The 19,336-nt window shown below is 41.6% G+C and overlaps 1 protein-coding gene across 1 annotated transcript in view; it reads left to right on the top strand.

Moving 5' to 3' along the window:
* The first annotated feature begins 5,158 nt into the window (after window positions 1-5,158).
* arhgef2.L (Rho/Rac guanine nucleotide exchange factor 2 L homeolog) overlaps window positions 5,159-19,336 on the top strand; it is a 116,119-nt gene continuing 101,941 nt past the window's right edge. The window contains exon 1 of the mRNA XM_041573738.1: window positions 5,159-5,427. The gene's annotated coding sequence lies outside the window, so the exon portion shown is untranslated. The remainder of the gene's footprint in view (window positions 5,428-19,336) is intronic.

Genomic DNA, 19,336 nt, shown 5'->3' with positions numbered 1-19,336 from the left:
TCCAGGAAAGAACAAAACACTAAAAATCTTTGCCATTACCCCTAAGTTGTGAATGAGTCTGTGGCTGGACATGCAGATTCGAGAGACCTGTACTTACATGTAGGCAGCTCCGGCCCACCCCTAGCAAGAAAAATAACGCTTGGTAATTAGAATGAGAGTGTTTTTAAATATAATTATATTATTTGTGGTTATGTTAAATGCAGGATCAAACTTGCAGTGGAAAAGTGAAATTGCCCCATTAAATCAGCAGCAGCTTTAGGGCTCTTTTCTGCGCTCCCCTACGTTGCGCTTTCTTTCGTTCAGCCGTTAGACAAAATGGTGTTAGGCACCACCCAGTGAATATAATCACCTTAGAGTCTGGGCAAGCGCTCCTGTCTACTGAAAAGTGCATGAGACTCCCCCGCCCCAAATTATTTATTTTTTTCTGTACCCCTATCCCTGAAAATGTTATAAATAAAGATTATACCAATAAAAGTACTATTTCCTGGACACCTCATATGCACATTAGAGTAAAGGCTGTGATTTCAACTTTAAAGGCCAAGTTTTACTCTAATGCACATATGCACTATTGGGACAGTGCTGAGGATCTTTGGGGCATCAAGAAATAATGGCGGTGCAGGAATAGCAGCCCCCAGGCGGGTACACTTTTCATCAGACAGAAGCACCAGCCGCTGTATGTAATTAGGTGAATTGCCAATATGTTTTCACAGTTGTGATTAGTTGAGATGCGCAGTTTGATTTGTCACAATCAGGGCCGCCATCAGGGGGGTACAAGTGTACCAGGGGGCCTAGCAGTTCTGTACTTTGCAAAAGAACCGGGCCCCCCTTAAAAACGTCAAAGCTGTGCCTCCCTTCTGAAGTCCTGAACCGCTGATTCCCGAAACGGCAAAAAGACCCTGAGCCTCAAAAATAGCCAAAGCCGAATCCCGAAGAGGCAAAAAGACCCGAAATTATGAATGGGGGCCCATCAGGGGGGTACAAGTGTACCAGGTCCAGGCCTGAATGGGGGCCCAGCAGTTCTGTACTTTTCAAAAGAACCCGGCCCCCCTTAAAAACGCCAAAGCTGTGCCTCCCTTCTGAAGTCCTGAACCGGCGATTCCCGAAACGGCAAAAAGACCCTGAGCCTCGAAAATAGCCAAAGCCGAATCCCGAAGAGGCAAAAAGACCCGAAATAATGAAAACATCCGAAATTGAAGTCCTGAAGCAGCAAAAAGACCCGAAGTCACGAAAAGAGGCGAAGTTGAAGTCCTGAAGCGGCGAAAATACCCGAAATCACGAAAACAGCTGAAATTGAAGTCCTGAAGTGGTGAAAAGACTCGAAATCATGAAAACACCTGAAACTGAAGTCCTGAAGTGGCGGAAAGACCCGAAATCACGAAAACAGCTGAGATTTAAATCCTGAAGTGGCGAAAAGACCCGAAAGGAGGCGAAGTTGAAGTCCTGAAGCCATGAGTTCAATTCTACTGAACACCAATTTGTGTTTTTTTTATTTTGTTTAATCCCCTGGCCACCAATGTATTATTTTAATATTCTTTAGACCCCTGCCACCAATGTTTTTTTTTTTAAAAATATTCTCTGGGGCCCCCAATTTTTTTTTCAACTTATAAGGGGGCCCTGACCATCAATAGCTTTTTATAACTTGTGTGTGAGGGGGGTTACCTTTATTGGCGCTGATGTCTGTGCTATTGGACGTACTACACTTTGGTAGCGTTTAAATTAGCTTTCAGCACTATTCTTCGTTAATTAGCACCGGCCCGGGGTCCAAGGTTATCTGTTATATTTGTTGGATGGCACGCCCATGGAATATCTCTTTACTGGTCCTTTACTGTTTATGCTGTGAGGCTGATATATTCTAATTATGCTACTGAGTGGAATGTATAACAGCCTGCAACTATTGCCCCAGTCAATCATGTAAACAGCCCCATGGCTATTGATGTAGCCTGTTTCGTGTACTTTGGCACTACAATGTTAGTAAGAATATTATTATATATTAGCTTTTATAAGGGCAGAGACACACAATGCGATTCGGGCAGATTAGTCGGTCGGCGACAAACCTCCTCTTCTTCAGGTGACTAATCTCCCCAAACTGCCTTCCCGCCAGCTAGAATGTAAATCGTCGGATGGCATTCGGGGCACTTCATTTTTCGAAGTCGCCTCGTTACAATATAAATTGCCAGCGGGAAAAGTTCGGGGAGATTAGTCTCCCCGAAGAAGAGAGGATTTGTCGCCGGGCAACTAGGGTTGCCACCTGGCCGGTAAAACTTATGGTTGATCCTAATTAATAGGGAGAAAAGATAAATATATAGGAAGATCAGTGATCCCAATGTTATTAATAGGGAATAAAGATAAATATATAGGAAGGTCAGTGATCCCAATGTTATTAATAGGGAATAAAGATAAATATATAGGAAGGTCAGTGATCCCAATGTTATTAATAGGGAATAAAGATAAATATATAGGAAGGTCGGTGATCCCAATGTTATTAATAGGGAATAAAGATAAATATATAGGAAGGTCAGTGATCCCAATGTTATTAATAGGGAATAAAGATAAATATATAGGAAGGTCAGTGATCCCAATGTTATTAATAGGGAATAAAGATAAATATATAGGAAGGTCAATGATCCCAATGTTATTAATAGGGAATAAAGAGAAATAGATAGGAAGGTCAGTGATCCCAATGTTATTAATAGGGAATAAAGATAAATATATAGGAAGGTCAGTGATCCCAATGTTATTAATAGGGAATAAAGATAAATATATAGGAAGGCCAGTGATCCCAATGTTATTAATAGGGAATAAAGATAAATATATAGGAAGGTCAGTGATCCCAATGTTATTAATAGGGAATAAAAGATAAATATATAGGAAGGCCAGTGATCCCAATGTTATTAATAGGGAATAAAGATAAATATATAGGAAGGTCAGTGATATGATCCCAATGTTATTAATAGGGAATAAAGATAAATATATAGGAAGGTCAGTGATCCCAATGTTATTAATAGGGAATAAAGATAAATATATAGGAAGGTCAGTGATCCCAATGTTATTAATAGGGAATAAAGATAAATATATAGGAAGGTCAGTGATCCCAATGTTATTAATAGGGAATAAAGATAAATATATAGGAAGGTCAGTGATCCCAATGTTATTAATAGGGAATAAAGATAAATATATAGGAAGGTCAGTGATCCCAATGTTATTAATAGGGAATAAAGATAAATATATAGGAAGGTCAGTGATCCCAATGTTATTAATAGGGAATAAAGATAAATATATAGGAACGTCAGTGATCCCAATGTTATTAATAGGGAATAAAGATAAATATATAGGAAGGTCAATGATCCCAATGTTATTAATAGGGAATAAAGATAAATAGATAGGAAGGTCAGTGATCCCAATGTTATTAATAGGGAATAAAGATAAATATATAGGAAGGTCAGTGATCCCAATGTTATTAATAGGGAATAAAGATAAATATATAGGAAGGTCAGTGATCCCAATGTTATTAATAGGGAATAAAGATAAATATATAGGAAGGTCAGTGATCCCAATGTTATTAATAGGGAATAAAGATAAATATATAGGAAGGTCAGTGATCCCAATGTTATTAATAGGGAATAAAGATAAATATATAGGAAGGTCAGTGATCCCAATGTTATTAATAGGGAATAAAGATAAATATATAGGAAGGTCAGTGATCCCAATGTTATTAATAGGGAATAAAATAATATATAGGAAGGTCAGTGATCCCCAGTTTAATAGGGATAAGAAAATATAGGAAGGTCAGTGATCCAATGTTATTAATAGGGAATAAAGATAAATATATAGGAACGTCAGTGATCCCAATGTTATTAATAGGGAATAAAGATAAATATATAGGAAGGTCAATGATCCCAATGTTATTAATAGGGAATAAAGATAAATAGATAGGAAGGTCAGTGATCCCAATGTTATTAATAGGGAATAAAGATAAATATATAGGAAGGTCAGTGATCCCAATGTTATTAATAGGGAATAAAGATAAATATATAGGAAGGTCAGTGATCCCAATGTTATTAATAGGGAATAAAGATAAATAGATAGGAAGGTCAGTGATCCCAATGTTATTAATAGGGAATAAAGATAAATAGATAGGAAGGTCAGTGATCCCAATGTTATTAATAGGGAATAAAGATAAATATATAGGAAGGTCAGTGATCCCAATGTTATTAATAGGGAATAAAGATAAATAGATAGGAAGGTCAGTGATCCCAATGTTATTAATAGGGAATAAAGATAAATATATAGGAAGGTCAATGATCCCAATGTTATTAATAGGGAATAAAGAGAAATATATAGGAAGGTCAGTGATCCCAATGTTATTAATAGGGAATAAAGAGAAATATATAGGAAGGTCAGTGATCCCAATGTTATTAATAGGGAATAAAGAGAAATATATAGGAAGGTCAGTGATCCCGATGTTATTAATAGGGAATAAAGAGAAATATATAGGAAGGTCAGTGATCCCAATGTTATTAATAGGGAATAAAGAGAAATATATAGGAAGGTCAGTGATATGATCCCAATGTTATTAATAGGGAATAAAGATAAATATATAGGAAGGTCAGTGATATGATCCCAATGTTATTAATAGGGAATAAAGATAAATATATAGGAAGGCCAGTGATCCCAATGTTATTAATAGGGAATAAAGATAAATATATAGGAAGGCCAGTGATCACAATGTTATTAATAGGGAATAAAGATAAATATATAGGAAGGCCAGTATTTTTAAAGTGGCAACCCTACGGGCGACTAATCTCCCCGAATCGCAGCATGTGTCTCTGCCCTAAAACTCCAACATATTCCAGAGCGCTGTACATAGTGCTATGTAGCAACTGCCATACAAACAAACCAATACATGAGATGAACGAGGGCACGCAAGAGCTTACAATCAAACATTAAATAGTGCGCAGATAATGGGGTAGATTTGTACATCTCAGGTTCCCCTGCCTCTTTACTACATTATTCAAGGAAGAGCAAAGTTTGAATCAAGAGAGATTAGTTGACTTGTCAAGAATCCAACCTGAGCTGGGGGAGGAGGAAGAGGAGGAGGAGGAGGAGAGACGGGGCAGATTAGTCAACGAGGGAGGGATAGAGAAGAGGGGAAGGATCAGTTTGGCTCAGGACACAGACATTGCTGGATATAGCTGGGAGAAAGGGAAAGTGAACAGAGGAAATCACAGCTGGGAAATTAAAAAGAATTTGATAATATTTTGGAATATGGACAAGAGGTGCTGGTGAACAGGACAATGAGTCGGGGCGAGTGCTGCACAGACTTTGGGATTTAGTCACCAGGAAGGATCCAGGATCTGCACTCAGCAGGGTGTGAATTAAACTGTCACCGGGATTCACTGCCTGATTCTCCTACACACACTATTACAGGTGGGTAACATCCTCAAGTGGTGCGCAAGGGGTTAATCATTTGGGTGCCAGCTCATTAACCCTGTATCTGTTAGACTGACTCATCTAATTAAGGATTATTGCTGCACAGATAAGCTTTGCTTGGACTGGGAGGGGGGTACTGTTACTAGTCCTTGTAGAGATGGGGCGAGTGCCACATTTCTTGGAATTTAAACAAAAAAAATTGGATATTTCTACTTGTAACATTATTTCTCTCTATGAAACATGGGAGGTAGATTTAATCATTCAACTGCTACATTGCACTTTACTTATGAATGTAAGCTCTTGGGGTTACTTGAGACATGTACAGATCATGGCTCGCTGCAGCTCTCGTTTTGCAAAAGGCAATTGTTACAGGAAAGCGAGAGGTCATTCCCGAAAAAGAGAGACAAAGTGTCCGTGGGCTGGGTTAAAGGGCAAATTAAACTCAAAACTAACATTTATCACATTAAATACACCTATAATCAAGACTTTGCAGTTGGATTTTCCTCCATCTCGTCTGTGAAACCCTTTTTATCTGGCTTGCTAGACTAGCCCATGACAGCAATTAGAGGGATAGGAATATATGATTTATGATTGTTAATATATATATATATGATTAAAGGCCAAGCTCATGTTTGGGGAACTGCAAATGAAATGCAAATAGTGACGCAGCCATAAAGCAGATGGTTACGTCAATGACAAGAACAGGGCAGGTTACTGTAGTGACCCCTTTGTTACAGCCCTGCTATAAAGCCCTGAAACTCAGTACAATGGCAAGTTTTTTAAATCCCTCACCCGCCCCTATATCTTATCTCGTATTACTGCTCACGTCAGGCTCCTGGCTCAGCACCTCTGCCTGTACATGAGGAATGGCACCAACTACCTCACTAGGGGTTATGCAAGCCCTGTCCTCACCAGAACACACTGATATTACTGAAAGCTGTATCAGGTAGTATCTTTATATTCTCTGCACTGCTGGTTCCGGCTCCAGAAGCCACTGAAAGACAACAAATTCTTAAGTGATGTAGGAAGTGGTCTCACAGTGACCTGATGGAATAATGTGAGTCTTAATGATTTCATATTCAGGGACGGATTTATTACTGCTCAGTATTTGTGAAATAATTGTTTTTGGGGTGGAGTTCCCCTTTATTCTCAAGTAAGGCAGAATCAATACATGGCTGATACAAACTCACACACTCAGTGTTATCCATTGTTTGTCGGCCTCTTGTCTCTCCCTCTTCCCCCTGTTAAAGGCATTTATTGACCCGCAGCTCATTGTTCCACTGCTTTTAGGTTTTACCCAGCTGGGGGAATCTTGTCTCTGCTTGCTGGGAGTACTTGCTGGAAGTTCTGCTGGGAGTACTTGCTGGGAGTTCTGCTGGGAGTACTTGCTGGGAGTTCTGCTGGGAGTACTTGCTGGAAGTTCTGCTGGGAGTACTTGCTGGGAGTCATTCTCTGCACCCACCCCCCGATATCTTCATCTGGCATTGGCAAGTGATACTTCTAAGGATAACTTAACACAATAAAATGTATTGTAATGTTTCACGTTATGGAAAGGGAAAATATATGCCTTCTGGGGGACATTATTCTCTGGTTCTACAATCTGCCTCAGAAGAATTAACAAATCAGCATTTCCCACGCACAACTGCAGTGTCATACTAATGGAGTCTAATTGGCTCATGACATCAGTTATTTGTGCACCTACCCACATACCTACTGTACCTACTGTACTGGGACTGTGTATCCCTCCCCTCTCCCACCTGTACACAAACTACCTACCCACATACCTACTGTACCTACTGTACTGGGACTGTGTATCCCTCCCCTCTCCCACCTGCACACAAACTACCTACCCACATACCTACTGTACCTACTGTACTGGGACTGTGTATCCCTCCCCTCTCCCACCTGCACACAAACTACCTACCCACATACCTACTGTACCTACTGTACTGGGACTGTGTATCCCTCCCCTCTCCCACCTGCACACAAACTACCTACCCACATACCTACTGTACCGGGACTGTGTATCCCTCCCCTCTCCCACCTGCACACAAACTACCTACCCACATACCTACTGTACCTACTGTACTGGGACTGTGTATCCCACCCCTCTCCCACCTGCACACAAACTACCTACCCACATACCTACTGTACCTACTGTACCGGGACTGTGTATCCCTCCCCTCTCCCACCTGCACACAAACTACCTACCCACATACCTACTGTACCTACTGTACTGGGACTGTGTATCCCACCCCTCTCCCACCTGCACACAAACTACCTACCCACATACCTACTGTACCTACTGTACCGGGACTGTGTATCCCTCCCCTCTCCCACCTGCACACAAACTACCTACCCACATACCTACTGTACCTACTGTACTGGGACTGTGTATCCCTCCCCTCTCCCACCTGCATAGCTAGGGAAAACCAAAAATTCACCTGTGCTAAAAAACTTTTTTTTTACATTTTTCTCAATAAATCCCATGGTACAGGATATTTCCAGCATCTCCACGTCAACACAGTGGAAAAGCTTTTGTGCATTTGCTTAGTAAATACTGTGTGAGTGTGTGTGACACACCTGCCCATAGTGCTATTACAGGCAGTGTACAGCGAGTATTCTCAGGCAGTGACATATTTATGTCTCAGTAGCCTTGTAACTACAGGGACAATATGTCTTGGCACAGATAAGGAACCTGGGAAAGACAAATAGAGCAGCTTATAAATCTCCTGATCTGGATGTGAAATGGTTAATTAGCCACTCAGGGGGTATTAGGGGCCTTCATTTTGGGTAATTTGGTAAAAATCCACAAATGATGTCGGTGCATCCCTTATTTTCATTAGGGCACCTTTATATTAAAGCCTGTGCAGCCCTTTGTTTAGGCTCTGTATCAAAGTCATTAACATTTGCTAACGAGCCCTGTGGCTGCCAGATGGGTTAAGTACAATATTTCCCATAATCCTACTCTCTGGCCACACACCCTGCCCAATTGTACATGCAGGTCTGGGGCCCAGAAATATATACTTTACTGGGTGCAGCTTTACACCCCTGGCTTTTTTTTTAATAAATAATGGGACTTCCGGAACATTTAGATGATAGGGAAAGCTGGTTTTCAGAAGAAAGTAATTTAAGCAGCTTTGCCTCTGGACTCTATTTTCAGATAAAATGCTGCCTTTTTTTCTCCCTCAAATGCAAAATAACACCCAGTTGTTAAGAACGGTGACCCTAGCAACCCGAAAACAGGCTCATGTTGAGCGAGATGTCATTTTTTTATTATTAATATTACATATGTTTCTATTTCAGCACACTCCTATTCGTCCTTTGCTCTTTCATTCACACTCACCTCTAGTTACCAGGGTCATCGACCCTAGCAACAAGTGAGCTACTTAAATCCCAAACTAAAGATGTTCAGAACAAAAAAATGAATTAAAAGCATTCCAGAAATATTTACCTACTCACAATAATGAAATGAAGTGAAAGCTTATTGTACGGTTAACCCTTAGCCTGCCTTGTAGTCAGGGATCTGAATGGTAGAGGGGTGTTGATTGAACGGTTCAGATGGTTTTGGTTAATCTTTAGTGAACTGCTCAGCCCTGTTGTGGGGAGGCCAAGAAGCCTTGATGTTTGAGGCTTTTACAGCTGATCAGCCACTGAGCAGATAAGAAGGAATTAACAGAGAAGTCAGATTCAGTTGTGACCGGCGTCATTTGTGAAAATCAGGTTAATTGTCGGGATCTTTGGATCCAACCCTCGGATCTGCCTGCGGCTCGTTTAGGCTTCCAGTACAGCTTTCAGCTGATCCTAAATGTATTCTGTTATTTTCAGAGAAAAACCTTACAAGATTAATCCAGGCTTGGGAAAAAAAGTATTTTGTTTCTTATCTAGTAAAACATGACTTTATTTTTCCTTTTTACCCAGAATGTTGCCTCTTTATTGAATTGACAACATGAACAGGGGCTGCTGTATCGCTTGCCTCAGTTTTTTTAAGCAACAATAGCAAGAGCCCCATTTACTGTGAACTTAAGGGGTGCTGCTAAATTAGTGACTGAAGATTGTTTAGTTTTACTTGAGCAATGAGCTTGGAAGTGTCATGTATGTTCTCCCAAACCCAGAACAGACAAGGTTCTGCTCACGGCTCACGCTTCCGCCTATAACAGTTGCATTTCGTTTCGGGTGGAGCCCTCTGCTATTCGGATGCTGCTAGGTCTTAAAGTGAGAGTTCTGGGCAGGCAAGGGAACTGTAACGAGCAACAGGAGGAATGGGGTTAAAGCAAAGCAATCGTAGAACAGGCCGGGATAATAACCAGTTAGACAAGTGCAGTACAGAATCGGGTACCAAAATCGTAGTCAACAACACAAGATCAGTAAATGCAGTACAAAGTCAGGATCCAGATTAATAGTCAAATACAAGCAACGGTCAGTTCAGACAGCAACATAGGAGTAGTCAGGAATAGCCAGGGGTCAAGAACAGAGAAACAGACTAGAATTGCATCAGAAAGCAACCTATGCTGGGCAAGGAACAATTGGGTGTGGCCCCTTTAAATATTTAAATTTGTGTGCCAGTTGCAATGAATTCACCTGTACACTGAAGAAAATGTGCATGTCAAACCGATTGTGCACCTGGAAGAAGAACAACTATAGGGAGGACAGCTGCAGGCAACCCCACAGGCAAGGCAGTGGGGAGTAGCTTCTAAACATATCAATTTTCAAGTTCTTATGGTATATCCACAGAAATATGTGACAGTAGGCCATGATGCAGACATAAGGCCATGCTGGAGACAGTAGTAATGATGAAGACAGTAGGGCAAGATGGAGACAGTGTGCCAAAATGGAGAAAGTAGGCCTAGCTGGAAACATTGACAGAGACAGTAGTGCAGCCAAGATGGAGACAGTAGGCCAAGATAGTGACAGTAGGCCATGATGGAGACAGTAGGCCATGATGGAGACAGTAGGCCAAGAAGTAGATAGTAGGCCATGATGGAGACAGTAAGCCTAGCTGGAAACATGGAACAACAGAGATAGTAGGGCAGCTAAGATGGAGACATTGACAGAGACAGTAGGGCAGCCAAGATGAAAACAGTAGGGCAGCCCAGATGAAGGAAATAGGTTAATATGGAGACACTAGGTCAAGATAAGAAGAGTAGAACAATATGATGATGCAAAATGGTACTTTGGGCACCTCTTTGTGTGGCAAATCAGCTACACAGAGAATCTGTAACTTTGCTGTCACTTGACAAATAATTTCATGAGACCAAGTTTGGTGACTAATTGGTGACTAATTGTTGGATGTGGGTAGAGTTTTACTCATTAAGAGTACAATGGATGTTTGGCAAGTACCTATACGTGGTTTGAGTTTTGGGTGTGTGTTGGCTGATAAGCACGGTGCCATGCATTTATTAGAAAGAGCTGGGAACGACGAGAGAAGTTGGCAAGTGGTAGATCCTCTTGAGTTTGTAGATCATTTTCCAAGGCAGAGATATGGGGGAGTTGGAGGAAGTTACTCCATTCAAGCAGTGGGAAGGCCAGGCTTTGAGGCAAGAGTGGAGATAAGATAAGATCCATCAGTCACTTGTGCTGCTCTGGAAACAAAGAAATCTCATATCTGTAATCTACCCGCCCATCTAGTCTTCTACAGCTGAACAACCGTTATTAAGTTAGGCCATTCTCTTCTGAGGCATCATATGATACTGCATTGAGATGTGGGTGTTTATAATGAAATCAACTAACCATATAACCATGTTTGTGGTCAGTTCATAACAGTACTAGCCGAGAACAGCGTTTGGCTGTCTAATGAGCCAAGCGTTACATAGCTATTTAGCATTGGGTATTTTTATTTTTTAACCTCTGGTGCTCTAAGGCAATGCTACCCAACTGTTTCCAGATAGTGGATAGATATTTTTGAGCTCTTTAATTGTCTGGAAGAACAGCCTTGGACAGCTGTGCTTCAATATCTCTTGTTGTTGTACACAACTTGCAAATCACTTTGGCCCATTAGCTCCATCTCCATACATGAGATGACTTCAGCTAGTGAGGAAGTGGAATAGGCCATAATTGTCCCAAAAGGTTCTCCAAAAGCAAGTTAAATAGGCTTACGTTGGCCATGATCTTCTCAAGAACTCTTTGGTTTTCTACACTTTTTCTAGACTTTCCTGAAGACTGTTTCTGCTGGTAAAGATCTCCTTTGGTGCCTTTCATGGTGTTTTACTTTGTTGCTTGTGTGGCTGGTTGGTTGGTTGAACAGAGTATGACTTCACAAACGCTCAGACGGTCACTATGGAACAGGTAGACCTCTATGGAGCTAATGGTGGTCATTGTTTGCTCACACTAGGACTAATAATCAATTTGACTGGAAAAAAGCTTCATGAAGTTGTTGGACAATCTAGAAGAGTATCAGCGTTTTCTCAGCTCCTCCATGTTTCTACATCCTGCAGGTGCAGCTTCTAACAGAAATGCTGGGCAGCTTTCTCAGTGGGGAAGGTCTCCAGTGGGACATTATTGTAATAAAGCTATTTTAGAGCATTGCCGGCAGACACGTGACGAATATAATGAAAGGGGCGTGAGTGTCTTCTCATTATAATCAGCACTGTGTATCACAATCTGCATGTGATGTATCCCTAGAGATTTTGTTACAGTTCTTGGCTTTGTTTCCTTGGCATTAAATGGTGCATGTGCCATTGCCCTTAAAGGAGAAGGAAAGCTACTGAAGAAGTTTAATGCTAATAGATTAGCCACAATATTGCAAGCTAAAACACTATATTTATTCTGCAGAATGCTTTACCATACCTGAGTAACCAGCTCTAGAATCTCTCTCTGTTTGTTTAGGATAGCAGCTGCCATATTTGGTGTGACGTCACTTCCTGTTTGAGTCCCTCCCTGCAAACTGAGCATGCTCAAGCCCTAGCCCTGGAGGTTTAAGCTGAAAACAGGAAGTCTGATACAGAAGCCCATGAGGACACAATAGAAGGAAAGAAATGTGAGGTTTCTTTTGACAGAGGACTCAGAGCAGCATTACTTTGAGGGGTTACTCGTGTTTTTATATAGACCTTTCTGATAAAGCTTACTTACTTTAGCCTTTCCTTCTCCTTTAAAGGGACGCTGATACTTTATGGAATCTGAGCATCCGGCCCCTGGGCTGAATGGATGAATACCATACATAAAGCCATACACGGTATTGAAATCTTTTATCGTTGTTCCCTTTTTTTGCACAGAGAGTTTGAAAACGTCCTTTCCTCGTTTCCTTCGTGCCAGTATCGTGTGTGTGTGTATATGTGTGTGTATATGTGAGTGTGTGTGTGTGTTTGCACCCACTGATGTCACTGCCAGAGAACCGGATTTTCAACAACACATAATAAATCCATTAATCTCCCCGTAGCTATGAAAAAAAACCTGCCCCCGCCCGTCTTACAGCAAAGTCACCAACTAATTCAGACTGTAATTAATACCTCGAAGTCTCTTCCTCTGTCCAAATAAAAATCGTGATTCATTCAGTTTAGCTGAAAATTCATGGGTTGCCACAAAATGTATTTTAAAAAAAAAAGTCACCTTTGTCAATGTGCAGATACAGGAACTTTAACACATAAATGTCAGATTCCGTGCGAGTCGGTAATCTTGCTGTAAGGCAGGGCCGTTCATTATTTCTGTGGATACTCGGAAATCAATTATTATCTGCGGTTGTAAAGTCAGTTGTATCACAGAGACCTGGGCAAGTGTGATCTTTTGGTCTAAAGTTGCATTGTATCTCCTCATATACCCACATACCTACTGTACCTACTGTACTGGGACTGTGTATCCCTCCCCTCTCCCACCTGTACACAAACTACCTACCCACATACCTACTGTACCTACTGTACTGGGACTGTGTATCCCTCCCCTCTCCCACCTGTACAGAAACTACCTACCCACATACCTACTGTACCTACTGTACTGGGACTGTGTATCCCTCCCCTCTCCCACCTGCACAGAAACTACCTACCCACATACCTACTGTACCTACTGGACTGGGACTGTGTATCCCTCCCCTCTCCCACCTGCACACAAACTACCTACCCACATACCTACTGTACCTACTGTACTGGGACTGTGTATCCCTCCCCTCTCCCACCTGCACACAAACTACCTACCCACATACCTACTGTACCTACTGTACTGGGACTGTGTATCCCTCCCACCTGTACACAAACTACCTACCCACATACCTACTGTACCTACTGTACTGGGAAGAAGTGATTGCCCTGTTGCTGCCATGTTTACATAATGAAATGGGGATTTTCCTGCTGAATTGTGCTTAGTACAGTGAATACCTGTGCAGGTAGAGGCTTAGGCAAAACTGTAACATAGAAGTCAGGACAGTGTTGGACTGGGTTGTCCGGGGCTTTATCCTGTGGCACTTTATGTGGGGGTGCCAGTAAGCGGGTGGCCATTTCTCAAACATGATGTCATCAGTGAAGGCGACACAAACCCGGGCACAAAATACCTTTGTTTCACTCTTTGATATGGGACATAAGAAGGCTGTAGAAATTTCGGATCACACCCACGTTGCTTTTGTTGTATTGTTGCAATGGATTAACCACAGAATTCCAGGGACACTTTTACATGGGAGGAGCGGAGACCTTGTGGGTCGGAGCACAGAACCTTTATACTGCTGGAACCATTGACTGAGTCGACTGCTGAATAGTGTTCTAGTAGTGTTTCATCTCTTTATGGTACCCCAGTACAGGAATGTTCTGACCCTTTCCTCTTGGTTATACGTTGTACCTATATGTCTGTAATTTACAAAACCACAAGTCCTAGGCCCAAGCAACTTACACTGTAAGCTCCGGGGGGCAGGGAGTCGCTGAGTTTGAATTATCAGTGTTGGGTGCTACATATAGCCAGTAGCATTTGAGAATAAAGAAGAATCATTAGTTGCCATGCCATCCTCTTTATAGGGGCCAATTTCCATTATGACATCAAGGACTTCCATGTGTATGGATGAGTGATAACCCCATTTAAAGGGCAGTTCAATTATTTCCCAAGGTTCCCGTTGCTGGGCACTTGCACCTCCCAACTATAGGTGGTGAAGAAGAAAGAAAGAAATCCTATAAAACTCCTATAAAACAGGTAGCCAGGTAACAGCGAGCCATAAACCTCCGGCCAATATCCTCACTCATAAAATTCCCAAACTAATGAGCTTTATTGTGCAGTGATTGTGCAGGTCGAGAGTTAATGGATCTGGGAAGGGCTTGATCAAAGGCTTGTGGCTTTTACGGCCGCAGGCTGTTCCCATAGCTTCTCTGCTGCTTTCCTAAATGATCCCTTTATGTGGGCTTAGACATGAGCACTGCAAGCCCTCAGCAATAGGTGAGACAATGAGAGGACTGTCCCGTGGGGTTTACTGTCTAATGTGGGTAATGGAAACCCTCCCAGAGAGAGCATCAAACCTGTGTCAAGGAGCTTACACTCTAGTGCTATATTGCAATGCCCTACCCAAGAAACTACAGTCTAGGGGGATAACGAAAAACCATGTGTCAAGAAGCTTGCAATCTAGTGATATGATAGGAGACCCAGCCTCACAAAGTCTAGTCGAATATGGAGACCCTACCCCAAGGAGCCTACAATATCTTGGGATATCTCCTGAGCATAAAATATTACCCCCATATGGAAAGAAAGGTACAAAATGTGTCCAGGTGTGCTAATAAGAAGGCGACCAATAGGATGTCTGCTTTCAGACAGGTAAATCGGAAATGCTACGTGCTGTTACTTTAGGTGACTATCCCTGTAGCTAACTTTCCACATTGTTTTGCATGGCACCCTTATATTCTTGTGGGGTAAAGGGACGCCCTGTTGGAAGGAGCTTACACTCTAGTGGTATAGTTGGAGACCCTGCACCAAGAAGCTTACAATCTAGTGGTATAATGGGAGACCCTGTCCCAAGGAGCTTACACTCTAGTGGTATAGTGGGAGACCCTGCCCCAAGAAGCTTACAATCTAGCGGTATAATTGGAGACCTTGTCCCAAGGAGCTTACACTCTAGTGGTATAGTGGGAGACCCTGTCCCAAGAAGCTTAGAATCTAGCGGTATAATGGCAGACCCTGCCCCAAGGAGCTTACAGTCTAGTCATATAATTTGAGACTCTGCCCAGGGAGCTTACACTCTAGTGGTAGAATGGCAGACCCTGCCCCAAGGAGCTTACAATTTAGTGATATAATGGGAAACTCTGTCCTAAGGAGCTTACACTCTAGTGGAAGAATGGCAGACCCTGCCCCAAGGAGCTTACAATCTAGTGATATAATGCGAGACTCTGTCCCACTGAGCTTACACTCTAGTGGTATAAAGAAACACCCTGCCCCAAGAAGCTTACACACTCGTGGTATAATGGCAGGTCCTGCCCCAAGGAGCTTACAATCTACTGATATAATAGGAGACCCTGTCTCAAGGAGCTTATACTCTGGTGGTATAATGGGAGACCCTGTCCCAAGGAGCTTACAGTATAGTGATATAATGGGAGACTCTGCCCCAGGGAGCTTACACACTAGTAGTATAATGGCAGGTACTGCTCCAAGGAGCTTACAATCTACTGATATAATGGGAGACTCTGTCCCAAGGAGCTTACACCTAGTGATCTAATGGGACACCTTGTCCCAAGGAGCTTACAATCTAGTGATATAATGGGATACCTTGCCCCAATGAGCTTACATTCTAGTGGTATAATGGGAGACTCTGAAGAAGCTTAAACCCTAGTGGGATACAATTACAGGCAATTAATATAACATAGCTCCTAATAAGCCAGGAATAGTTTGTTGGTATGAGGAGCAGTGCATTTTACGCAATAGGGAGAATCTGATCCACATGGAGCTGCCAATTCAGTTCAATCAACTGGGAATGTCAATAAGTCACAGCAGCCAAATCAGTATAATAAGCAGTATTTAGTATCCCTGGTTGGGGCAGAGCCAGTTCTACTCATCACTCGGGATATTATGTCACTCCTATCCCCCCCCACCACCTGTCTTCCATGAGCTCATCCTTCTGTTTCCGGGCGAGAATAAGAGGAAATATTCTTTCTAAACAAACACAATGTTTCCTGTTTGGGTTCAGCCAGGTGTAGTGACCTCTCTCTGCTCCTATTCTGTATATAGACGAGCACCGTGTAGTTATCTGATGGGATATATCAGCGCTTAGTGTCTGTTTGCTCCAGATAAACACTCTCTTATATTTAGCTCCTCATCATGGGAACAGGGTTATTTCCCCTTCATTCTCTGTCCTGGGGCAATTACACAGGACTGCTCCCACCATCTTACCCCTGCTTAACTTTAACTTCATCTCAATGCAAAAATCACCGACCCACAAATGCACCTGCAGGGGAGAGGCAATGGAGGGCAATATCCGGAGTTCTGCTGCCGACCCCTGAGCTAGAAACACTTACGAATCTGCCCGAAATGTATTTGTGTGCCTATTAGTGTAGCAACCATTATAATATACAGGTATGGGACCTATTATCCAGAATACTCAGGACCTGGAGTTTTCCAAATAAGGGATCTTATGTAATTTGGATCTTCATACCTTAAGTGTACTAAAAAATCATAGAAACATGAAATAAACCCAATAGGCTTCCAATAAGGATTAATTATATCTTAGTTAAGTTACTGTTTTATTACTACACAGAAAAATGAAATCATTTCAAAATTTTTTTGGATAAAATGGAGTCTATGGGAGACGACCTTTCAGTAATTCAGAGCTTTCTAGATAAGAGGTTTCCAGATAATGGATCCTGTACCTGACCATAGACACAATTTTATCCAAAATAATCCAGTTTTTTTAATTTTTTAAGAATTTGGATAAAATGGACTCAATGGGAGACGGCCTTTCAGTAATTCAGAGCTTTTTGGATAACAGGTTTCCAGATAATGGATCCCGTACCTGTATTATTATCATCATTATTAACAGGTATTTATAAAGCACAACACTGTACAGGTCTGGGATCCGTTACTCGGAAACCCATTATCCAGAAAGCTCAGAATTATGGAAAGGCCGTCTCCCATAGACTCAATTTTATCCAAAATGATCCAAATTTTTTTACGACTTCCTTTTTCTGTGTAATAATAAAACAGTCGCTTGTACTTGATCCCCACTAAGATATAATTAATCCTTATTTGAAGCAAACCCAGTTTATTGGGTTTATTTAATACTTACATGATTTTCTAGTAGACTTAAAGGACCAGTAACATGAAAAAACGTTAAAAAAAAGATTGTTAGTATACCATAAAAAAAAACACCAAGACAAATGAAACGTTAAAATCGCACCGCCTCTATTAAGAAATAATTTCCCGAAACTCTGCTTGCGCTCCTCTTCAGAAAAGGCCACGATCCATCGTGCGGCGCTGGATTTCTCCTCCCTGGCTATCTCCTATAAGGAAGGCAGGGAGGAGAAATCGAGCGCCGCACGATGGATCACTGGATCCCCTTTTCTGAAGAGGAGCACAAGCGGAGTTTCGGTCAGTTATTTCTTAATAAAGGCTGTGCGATTTAAAAGTTTAATTTGTCTTGGTAGGTTTTTTTTCGTGGTATACTAACGAATTTTTCAATTTTTTTTTTGGATGTTACTGATCCTTTAAAGTATGAAGATTCAAATTACAGAATCTGGAAACCCCAGGTCCTGAGCATTCTGGATAACAGGCCCCTGTACAATAAAAGGGTGTAAACAGCAAACGTACAGATTCTGTGCAAATACTAATACAGTGAGCAAGAAGGGCCCTATTCTTTGGAGCTTACAGTCTAACAACGCTGCTAATGATAAATGGCTTTACGAGAAACCCCCTACATTGGAAATGGAGCTTTCTCAGATACTGGTAATTAATAGATGAGGAGGATCGGACCAAAACGTATGGTAGGGGATGTTTTTTAAAGCGGCATGGTCAATTTCCAATTAAAAAGGAACAGAAAAGTGTTAGTGTCACTTTATGTGGCCCAGTTATTTTATGGAAAAGAGGATATCTGTAGGGAAAAGTGATCCTGACCATGGAAAAGGCAAAATATGGGATATAGCACCCATTCATTCTAATGGGATACCCCTCCCCCCCCCCGATGCTCTTGCAGATAGGAATTCCGATGGGAAGGGAGGTTAGAGAGGGAAGAATTGTTTGGAAGCTGGCCCGGAGCTGATAAGGAACAGGGTGGGAGCGTGCATTGCCGTGGTTACCAGAGGCAAGTGTACATAACAGCAGCTGCATCAATGGCATGGCGTGTAGGAGCTGCCATACCGCTAGCCTCAGCCCATGTATCTGTCTATGAATTCTGATTTATTTGCCTAATGATAGTTTGATCATGGGTTTATCTAGCAGCCTGTGATTATCCACCCTCAGATATTAACTAAGGGGCAGATTTATCAAAGGTCGAGGTGAATTTTCGAATGAAAAAATATCGAATTTCAAGCTATTTTTTGTGTACTTCAACTAGGGAATAGTCCAAATTCGAATATCGAAATTTATCATGTACCGTCACTTTAAAAATTCAACTTCGACCATTCGCCATCTAAAATCAGCCGAATTGCTGATTTAGCCTATGGGGGACCTCCTAGAAACTATTTGGAGTCAATTGGTGGACTTTGAAAAATCAACGTTTTTTGGGGTAAAACTTTGAATCCGATGCGCTATTACTAAGATTGGTACGATTCGAATTCAGCTGAATACGGACCTATTCGATTGAAAATGGACCTATTCAACCAAAAAAAAAACCTTTGACTTAATTTCGGTTGGTCTTCTTGAATTTCGAAGTTTTTTCAATTCAAAATTCGACCCTTGATAAATATGCCCCTTGGTGTTTGTATGAACCTCTATATTAGAAAGTGCTAGTGGCTTGAGTGACCGATATACTTTCTCATTATATTTGATGTATTTTTGGGGCATTTTCATTAAATCCTCCCTTTCA

Source organism: Xenopus laevis, chromosome 8L (genome assembly GCF_017654675.1).
Source record: "Xenopus laevis strain J_2021 chromosome 8L, Xenopus_laevis_v10.1, whole genome shotgun sequence".
In the NCBI taxonomy this organism is placed as follows: Eukaryota; Metazoa; Chordata; class Amphibia; order Anura; family Pipidae; genus Xenopus; species Xenopus laevis.
Note: the sequence above shows the minus strand (reverse complement) of the source record. Positions and strands in the feature narration are given on the sequence as shown.